Source organism: Benincasa hispida, chromosome 5 (assembly GCF_027475165.1).
Source record: "Benincasa hispida cultivar pf3 chromosome 5, pf3_genome.v1.1, whole genome shotgun sequence".
Classification (NCBI taxonomy): domain Eukaryota; kingdom Viridiplantae; phylum Streptophyta; class Magnoliopsida; order Cucurbitales; family Cucurbitaceae; genus Benincasa; species Benincasa hispida.
The window spans coordinates 18,335,903-18,346,529 of record NC_143482.1 but is presented as its reverse complement, the minus strand read 5'-3'; the positions used below and the strand labels follow the sequence as shown (position 1 = coordinate 18,346,529).

General features: G+C 38.2%; 1 non-coding gene across 1 annotated transcript; it reads right to left on the bottom strand.

The window, feature by feature from the left end:
• Positions 1-1,943: 1,943 nt before the first annotated feature.
• On the bottom strand, positions 1,944-2,050 carry LOC150035939 (small nucleolar RNA R71). The gene has a single exon (XR_016529907.1). It is a non-coding gene; the product is annotated as a small nucleolar RNA R71 (small nucleolar RNA).
• Positions 2,051-10,627: the final 8,577 nt, after the last annotated feature.

Genomic DNA, 10,627 nt, shown 5'->3' with positions numbered 1-10,627 from the left:
AGAGGAAGATTGTACATTTTCAGTACTATCAGAGTGATGTTCGATTATCATCTGATTCCCATTTAATACTAAGCAGTTTCTGCTTGCAATCTATTTCAATGTGATTTCTATTTGATATCAAGTAGTTTGTAATTCTTTGTTTATAAGGTTTCGCGTTTAAGTGAGTATTTTGATAGTTAACGTATACAAACGTTTTTTGAGATCAGAAGTTTAAATCTTTAAACCTCACCTATCAAATTAAATGTTAAAAAAACTATAATGAATACTGGCTTAAGTAATGTTTTGTATAATAAATAAATATACAAACATAGATTTTTTAATCAAAATCTAAAAAAAAAAAAAAAAAAAAATCATACAAAGGGCACTCTGGAAATAGATAACTCAAAAAAGAATTAAAAAATCCTAGATGAAAAATTTCACCAAACATCCTTAACTCTTTATTGCACGGTCAAAGTATATAAAGGAATTAAAAGGTAAGATGTGAAATTAAATTACCATTTGTATAAATTCTTGAATTAAAATGTCACAGCCCTCTCCCAGATTTCAATTTTTACCTAATAGAAGCCATGAAGTCAACAGATGCTATTCTTTCATGACAACTATTGATATTACCTTACTAGTTTACTATTGCAGCGGAAAATCTTAATGGAACAAATGGTTCCATATGCTTTGTTTAGGAAACTAGTTTACAAATTTGAATTACATTCATTAATGTTGCCCTACCCCGACTACAAAACACTTATAGTACTATTTCTAAACTTGTGGCAGGCCTTGACCAACTTTACAACTTGGACTCTTCTGCTACCTATGAGAAGAACACGGAAAACAAACCATGGGCTTTACAAAGCTCAGTGAGTGGAATCATGTAAGTCTTTTTCAGCTTATGAATATTATATCACGAGGTTCCAATGCAAAACTCCATCATTCCATGAAAATCTTTTCACAAACCTACCTACACATACGGTAGATAGTTAACATTTCACATCTAAAAATATTCATTAACCTATGTGCACATAGTTCTCTTCATGGGCTCCGAAGCTAGGCCCGTCGGCCCTCTGACCATCCCATTCAAAGTTTTTTCTTTTCCATAGGCTCAGGAACTAGACTCCTTGGTTCCCTTACCATCCTGTAAGGATTTATTTTAAGCTCTGGTGCTAGGTCCATAGACCCCCAAACCATCTGAACCTCATTTACTTTCAGAACATAAGCATTTATTCATAACCATAGCATATTAATTCAGAATATGCTTAAAAGAGTAAAAGGAGAAACCACTCATAGCGACCTGCTGAGATTTCGTTTTCCTCCCAGTTCACCTGGTTTCCCTTACTCTTCTACTGAACCCTATTTCAGTTTTAATTTTAGGCTTAGATTAAACACACTTTCGTGCCTTATCTCAAGACATTTCTTTCTACAAAAATGTGTGAAAATATCTCAACTAGTTTACCTTAAAGTTTCGCCTTGAAATTTCTTAGCGATAGTTTGGAGTCTCAAGTTCACTCCACCTAGCCCGACTATTTCTCCAATGATGAGCACCTCTCGATTTTCCTTGGATTTGACAGCCTTAGCGTTAGAATTTCATTATGGCAGCCCTCGCACCAAATCTAAGATCAATTTAAAAACTTTTGGTTAAAAAATGACCTGATTTCCAAGAGTAGTCCAAAGTAATTTCTCATTTAAATTTAGCCTAGGCATCTGTCCGTACACTCTGCATTCCTTCAGCACCTCTGTTCTGGCTTTCGTCTGATCAGTACCTCTTTTCCTCCGTTTTCCCTTTTTTGTTTCCAAATATCTCAACCGAGGAAGCTCGACTAACTCTGTTTCCCTTTTCTTTGTGTGATCAGGCAAGGAATTAGGTATACTCTCTCGAACCGGGAGAGATAACTTCGTGGGAACAGGTGGTGGAAAAGTATATGAAGAAGTATTTTCCACCAACTGAGAACGCTAGGAGAAGAAAATTAATAAAATACTTTGAACAAGAAGATGACGAATCACTCAGTGATGCCTGGGTGAGGTTCAAGGGGTTGGTAAGAGATTGTCCATACAATGGCTTACCAGACTGCCTGCAAATGGAGATTTTCTACCAAGGATTGAATCCCTCTTCGCAGACTGCTGTCAATGTGGCAGCCGCTGGTGGTCAGCTTGATAAAACATATGAGGAGGCTAAGAGTATACTTGATCGCATTTCAAAAAATCATGAGGATTGGAGGGAAAGCGATAAGAGATTAAGAGTCAAAGAAAAAGACGAAAATAATGGAGCCATCGCATCCCTGTAAAATCAAATGACTGCAATGATGAGTTTAATACAAGGCATTGCAATTAATAATACGGGAGCGAAGAAAGGGCAGGTCAGCACAATTACACAGACGAACGCAAGTTGTGTCCTTTGCGGTGATGCTCACCCGATGGAGGAATGCCCAACAAACCCGTAGTCGGTATGCTTCATGAGAGATGATCCCTTTTCCAATACATACACCCTCGGGTGTTGAAACCACCCCAATTTTGCTTGGAAGAATCAACAACAAAATTTTCAACTTATGGTGCAAAAAGAAGGGCCACAAAGATTCTTTCAACGCAACAACGATAAACCGAGCAATCAAGCAAGTAGCTCACAATAACCACCACAATCCTCTTCTTTGGAGAGCCTATCGACGCAATATATAGAGAAAAATGAGACGGTGCTTCAAAGTCAGGCCACGTTCATCCGCAATCGTGAATTACAGATGGGCCAGATTGCAAGTGAGCTGAAAAATCGACCGCAAGGAGCATTGCCAAGTGCAACTGAGCTCCCTCGCAATGCTGGGGGTAATAGGAAGGAACAATGCTTAGCAATCTTCTTGCTAAGTGACAACACGACTGCGGAAGTAGGGGAGAAGCACATTGCGACCAACTTGAATTCGGTGATAACCGAAGACCCGCTAACCTGTAGTTTGGAGAAGTCCGAGAAAATAGACCCTAAAGTTGCGTCCACTCTTAAGCCTCTAGATCTTGAGACAGAAGAAGTCCAACCATCAGTAACTACGCAAAGATTGAAAGAGGAACAAATTGAGGAAGAAAATATTGCAATAGTGGCTGCAGCACAAAATGCTATGGTCCCACCTAAAATGGGCGACCCGAGAATCTTCACAATCCCATGCTCTATCGGAGGGACCTTCAGTGGCCAGGCACTATGCAATCTTGGGGCAAGTATAAACATAATGCCACTATCAATCTTCAAAAAATTAAATGCTGGCACACTTATGCCCACAAAGAAAACTCTTCTGCTCGCGGACAGATCTCGAATACATCCTGAAGGAGAGTTGAAAAATGCCGCAATATCAATCGATAAATTCATCCTGTCGGCAGACTTCCTCATTCTGGATTATAAAGCGGACGAAGATGCGCCCATCATATTGGGATGACCATTCCTTTCAACCGGTCGCTCTCAAATTGATGTGCGCAAAGAAGAAATTGTAATGAGTATTCATGGGAAAAAGCTCCAGATTAAGGCAGTAAAGACCCTAAAAGACAAAGAAAAGAGAGAAAAGCCACCATGGATGTGAGAAACCCAGCCAGAAATAAGTGGTCCCTGCGTTATCAAATGATCGCAACTTATCCCACGCAAGTTTTGGGAAACCCCAATTCTTCAATTCTTTTCTCCACTACTCGAAATTTTCACTATCTTTTCAAATTCTGGTCTATCCTTATTTTACTATCACTTTCTTTATTTCTACAAAAAAAAAAAAAAAAAATATTTGATAACGATTTTTATTTTGTTTAAAATGATTTGACCCTCTCTTTGTTTTTCTTACAACGATCGAGGCGCTGGATTGCAGAGATGCTACGTGAAGAAGCACTTATCTTATTCCATCACCAACCCAAAGAAGAAAGATCGCCGCAAAGATGGATGCGTCAATACAATGCGGGCGACAACGACAAAATTTGGGGGTGTACTCTTCCTTATCTGTCTTTCCAATTTTGCGCTATCACAATGCATTCCACTTTTCAAAGTTTTATCACCGCATCCTCCTTAATCACCACAATCATTTGACATAGATAAATTTAGTGAGTGAATGCATTATGTTTCTTATCCCAGTATGATTTCAATGATGAAAAATATGCTTCTATTTCTTTTGTATACACTAGAGTCAACTTAGTCTTAAGATAGTCACCTCATGAAATATTTCTCGAAGTTAGGGTTTGCTAGCTTTCTTTCAAACTTTCTTTACAACGCATTCTATGACCATCGCATGACTTATTTTAATCTTTTGGCAATGAGGACATTGCCGCATTTTAAATTTGGGGGTAAGGTATTTATTTTCGACCTTGCTATTTCTAAAAAAAATATATATATTTTTTAGAATAACAACTCCACTGTCAACGCAATGGGAAACCCACGCTGATAAGAGTTAAGTTGTGAAAGGCACTTACCCATAGTTGGATATCCGCATGACATGCATGGGGGCAAGCCAAAACGAATGTAAGTCATCAAGATCAACGCATAAATAAATGACCGCAACTCCACTGCTAAATTGGTATGAGTTTAGTCTGAGAAAGAGTGCATTGCTCGTAGTTGGATGTCCGCATGACACACGTGGGGCAAGCCAAAACGAAGGTAAGGCACTCAGATCAGCGCAAGGTTAGAATATATATATATATATAGGAAGAAAATTTTTGTGCAAGGATAAAATCATTTGACACCCCGGTAAGAAAAAAGTTTTTTTCTTTTTTTGAAATAAATCATGCGAGGCTCCGGAATTTAATAAAGTCTTTTTGAAAGTAAAACTTGCAGTCCCTAGGTCTTAGAAATATTTTAAGAAGAGGCTTGAATAAGACTTAAGAAAATTCTGGTATATAGGACTTGAATGAAGTATCCTTGAGAAATCTAGGAAAAGAACTTTGCGATGGACTTGCTAAAGGAATCTTTAGCTTATGCTTGAGGACAAGCATTGTTTAAATTTGGGGTTGTAATAACAGGCAGAAATGCACGTTATGATAGTACTAAGTTACTAAACAATGTTGGATTGCGTTGATAAAATATAATTAATTGCATCCATTAAGAATAAATTCTATAATATTGCTATCGCATGCGTCCAGCGCATTAGAACTATTGATTTTTGTATTTTGCGCAGAATATGCTTTAACGCGATGCAAGATTGCAATCATAGGAAATTATCAGTCGAGTGTAACTTCACCGCAAGACTTTGCAGTGATCGTGCTCGCAAACATTCACCCGAGAAGAATCGCCGCAACTTGGTCAGCGCAACATAGTGGGCGCATCTGGGTGAAAGGCCAATTAAGAGCGATGGGACAGAAAGCTAATAACAGTAGAATCCAAATTAAGTTGACAGCCGATAACGGTCACAAAGTACATTCAGCTTTATTAGTAACAATCATTCGGTGCGTCAATCAGGAATTAAAGCTATCCCATCTGTACAACTGGGAGAGAGAAGCCGCCTTTCACCATTGATACCCTATAAATACCAAGTGCATTCTTCAGAAAAAGGGTTGATCAGTTAACAAGTTAACCAATTACTTCTGTTCATAGTTTTCTTTTCCATTTTACGGTGGAGCAAGAGAAGAGTGGTAGCACCAGAGATCGCCTAGGGCAACTCGAGAAAGAATCTTGGGGTGTAAGAGCAGAGAGCAGACAGACTCTCGTGAGAGCGAGAATATCTTTAGAGCACGAGTAGAAAAAGTGTAAACGCCTGGTAGCAAGAAATTGCTACCAGGCTCTTTACTATACTTGCATTGTTATTTTGTACTTCCTCTTCATATCTATTCAATGGAAGTTCTATTTCTACATCTGCTCACTCTCTTAATACGCATGAGTAGCTAAATTAGTTGAATCGGTTGAGAATAACTAAGCTAACATGACCTAGGAAGTTCATTACTTGCGTGTTTTATGCTGTGCAAATTACCTTTTAGAGCTACTCGAGAGAGAGTCTAATGAAAGAACCTAATGTCTCGAGAGAGCTAGGTTAGAATCTGGACTCGAAAGAGTAATATTAGGCTTGCATAAACAAGAGATAGAGACTTAGAGATAAGCTCTGTTTATCGACTTGCATCGCATGCATCCTAGGAATAGGAATGATATTATGTGGTCGCGTATTTGTGTGGATGTCATCTTGTCATCGCATAAATAGGAATAGAGGTTTATGTGTAAACCCTGTAGACTTATCGCATATTTATCGCATGCGTTCTAGCCTTAGAAGCCATGGTATTCGCATCGAGTTGGTTTACTGTTGTATGCATGTTGCATGATCACAAGTATGAACACATTCTAAGGAGTGTTAGCCGAAATCTTTCTCAACCCGTTCACCGCATATTCATCGCATTTCCCGTTTGCCAATTCTTTTCAAACTCTGCCGCATTTGTTATTTATTTTTAATCAACACAATCAACAACCAAACACTTTATTTATTTTTCCCATTACTGCAAACTTTTCATCAAAATTTCTCAACGCAATCTATTTTCACAAGTCCTTGTTTTCGACCCTAGACTTACCAGGAAACTCAGAAGAATTTACACTTGAATTCCGTTGGGGAAACTTGAGTGCACAACGCAATTCCATCAATGCATATCATCCATATTTCCACTTAATAAAATAACACATCAACTGCCATGATGGAATTCTAACTCTAAGGCTGTCAAATCCAAGGAAAATCGAGAGGTGCTCACTAGTGGAGAAACAGTTGGGCCAGGTGGAGTGAACTCGAGACTTCGAACTTTCGCCAAGGAATTTCAAGCTGAAATTTTAATTTAAGCTAGTTGAGACATTTTCACACATTTGTAGAAGAAAATGTCTTGAGATAAGGCCCAAAAGAGTGGGTAATCTAAGCCTAAATTAAAAACTAAAATAGGGTCTAACAGAAGAGTAAGGGAAACCAGGTGATCTGAGAGGAAAAGGAAATCTCAGCGGGTCACTATGAGTGGTTTCTCCTTTTTACTCTTTTAAGCATATTCTGAATTAATATGTTATGGTTATGAATAAATGCTTATGTCATGAGATGTAAATGAGGTTGGGATGGTCAGGGGGTCTATGGACTTAGCACTTGAGCCCAAAATAAATCCTCTTACAGGATTGTCAGGGGACTAAGGAGTGTAGTTCCTGAGCCTGTGGGATGGAAAAACCTTAAATGAGATGGTCAGAGAGTCGATGGCCCTAGCTTCTGAGCCCATGAAAGGGAGAACTATGTGCACATAGGTTCATGAATATTTTTAGATGTGAAATATTAACTATCTACCCTGTGTGTAGGTAGGTTTGTGAAAAGCTTCATGGAATGATGGAGTTTTGCATTGGAACCTCGTGATATAATGTTTATAAGCTGAAAAAGACTTGTACACATGATTCCACTCACTCTTTGTAAAGCTAGTTTGTTTTCCGTGTTCTTCTCGCAGGTAGCAAAAGAGTCCAGGTTGCAAAGTTGATCAAGGTCTGCCACAAGTTTAGAAATATTACTATAAGAGTTTTGTAGTCGGGATGGGGCTACATTAATGAATGTAATTCAAATTTGTAAACTAGTTTCCTAAACAAAGCATGTGTAACCATTTGTCCCATTAAGATTTTCCGTTGCAATAGTAAACTAGTAAGGTAATATCAATAGTGTTAGATCGACACCATCACGCAGCGGAGAAATCAGGATCTATAAGCATTCTAATTCATTAATTTTGGTTGAAAAGAAACATGCCAAATACAGAGTATAATGGGTTTCATGAACATACCTTGGTCGAACCAACAAAATCTCCATTTCTAGCTGCAAAATTCTCCGAATCCTTGTGTAGACCATCACAAGATCTTCCCTACTATCCTCTTGATGCTCTAGATTGAGTTGTGTGACTCAAAATAAGCTAGAATCAAAGGGAATATGGAGAAAGCTCACTGAACAGAACTCATTGAAGAGCACCTTCTTCATTTGAATTTTTCAGCAAAAATTAAGTCGGTTCCTCATCCCTTTCATCACTCCAATCTCTTCAATATATTGCAAACTATCATGCAAAGAGATGTGCTGCATGGAATGCAGCTCATACTTGGACTAAACAAAATAAAAGATGGTGGGTTCTTTGTAAGCAAGTTGAAGATGAACTTTGAAAAATCCCATTTTCAAGTTTTGTGTAATTTTTCAATTTCCAAAAAACCAAAATTGATTTTGAAAACATATTTTATTTATAAAATCAAAATTTATTAATTTTACAAATTAATTTCATAAATTAATTTTCTAATAAAATTACTAAATAATTATTTAAACAATTTAAATAATTCTATTAATTTAATATATAATATTAAATTAATTTTTACACAAATTCATCTTCATATATTTAAATCATATTTAAATATATTTTCTCCAATTCCGTTTGATTCTAATTTGAACATTTCAAATTAACTTATCACGCTACTTTAGAGCTATTCATTTTCGAGCTAGTAGGGGGACCTCATGAACCTACGATCATGGGCTCCAACGATCCGAGATTAATCATCTAAACTCATTAGACTGATCTAACTCCCATTCGTTAACTAATGGGTCACTCAATTAAAGCCCATAATTCAACTCCCTTCACTGTAGATATATTATGTCCACTCGATATAACAATGATTAGTAAGTTAACCCTTCACAGGTTGTTCGTAAAAACGGCTGGGTCAAATCTCTGTTTTACCCCCGAAATTACCTCTTGTTCCTTAAGTCCCCACTGATCCCCTAAGAACAATTGTCTTGTGATCCAATCACAAAACCGAGTCCCTCTCATTTGATCCAATCACAAAACCGAGTCCCTCTCATACCAAATGAGAGGGCGGGATCCCTTGTTCAAGCCCTAGAATCAGCACTTAATGGAACAACCTCTCTACTATCCCTAAAGAGGGTAGGAGTGAATTCCCTCTTGCACCCTATGTCACAAGCTATCTATCCAGTCTTATCCCTGAAATGGCAGTCACATTGAGTCGGCGTTGTTGAGCCAACCCTCACCTATGCAAATTTAAGGGCAATCCCAGATAAACAGGAGTTCATAGTTAGCTCCGGATTAAGGTCAAGTTACCTAGGTCATCGTTTTGAAATAGTTAGTCTTAAACAGTAAACAACGTTATAAAGTAAGAGTGACTCATTTCGTGGTCTGATCCTGTACAAACCCTTTTGCATAAGGACACCCCCATTCCTCATGTCCAACATGAACGAATTAGGATTACTTCGTTTGTAGCACTTTACAACTCCTTGTAACAACTATAGAGCAGGCTGTACCCAATAGTGTTACCAGAATAAGGTACTAATCTTATCCATGTACTATAGATCATTTTGACTATTTACTCAAACCTGATCCACTTTTATGTCTCCACATAAAGTTCAAGTACTCATTCAATAGTCAATGGACTCTTAGGTTTATTGGATTTCTATTCAAGCAATAGATCTATTCAATAGCACCTTTATTGAATTTTCAGAATAAGCTCCATTGTTTACATACCACAAGTTTTAGGACATAAAATCCAACAAATAGTTGTCTGAAAGAGTAGCATTTGTTGACATCATGCCTTCTCTTAGGTAAAAATTGAAATCTATGAGAGGGTTGTGACAGTTGGTATCAGAGCATAAGATTTTGGGAAAGGGTAAACTAGGGAAAAGCATGGTGATACTATAATATGTCTAAATGTGTGGTGTATTTTAGGAATCATGCCTCGTGCCAGAGTGCGCAAGCAACCAGTGGGGAGTCAAGATGCTACCTCGAAAGCAACGGGAGAAGACCAAGGTGGGTCAAGTCATCTGCAAGTAGAAGCGGGAGCTGACAAGCAAATGATGGGAAAATTTGCTTGATATTTGGCCGAGAGCCTAGAAGGGGTGTCAGTAGACCATGAGAAACGATTTTCGTATTGAACGGTTGAAGGAATTGGGAGCCCCAACCTTTGAAGGAACAACGAACCCAACAGATGCAGAAGCTTGGTTCGTGATGGTAGAAAAATGTTTCAGGATGATGTGATGCCCTGAAGATAGTAAGGTAGCACTAGTCACTTTTCTATTCCAGAAAAGAGCTGAGGATTGGTGGCGGGTATTTGAAAATAAAAGAAGGGGAAAGGAAGAGGTTACTTGGGAGGAATTTGGAAAAGCCTTCCACGAACAACTCTATCCCCAAACATTGTGCGATGCAAAGCGAAATGAATTTCTTAAACTCGTACAAGGTTCAGTATCAGTAGCCGAGTATGAGAAAAAGTATACCGAAGTTAGCAAATATGCCACCAGCATAATACCAGACGAAACTGAAAGGTGTAGAAGATTTGAGGAAAGGTTGCGAGCCGATATATGAACACACGTAATTGCCAGCATGGATAGGCAAGAATTTCCAAGTTGTCACACCCCACCCCGAGTCCGCCTCCTGAGCCTGAGGGGAGGCATGAAGTACCACAGATGCCACCCTTTTGTGACACCTACTGCCTATCTGAAGCTCTTTACTCTCATAAAAATTTAAGCCAAAGATGTAAATAATAACTGTTTGATTAAGCTCATTTTATTACAAACAGTATAACGTATATACAACTCTCAGGCTTATCTACAAAGTTTACAACAACAACCCTAAAGCCTAGAAGTGGGACTGTGGCTGTGGCAGACCTTGACCTTAGTAGCACCCTAGAACTCCTCTTTTACGCTACCTAGAAAGGAAAACATAAAAG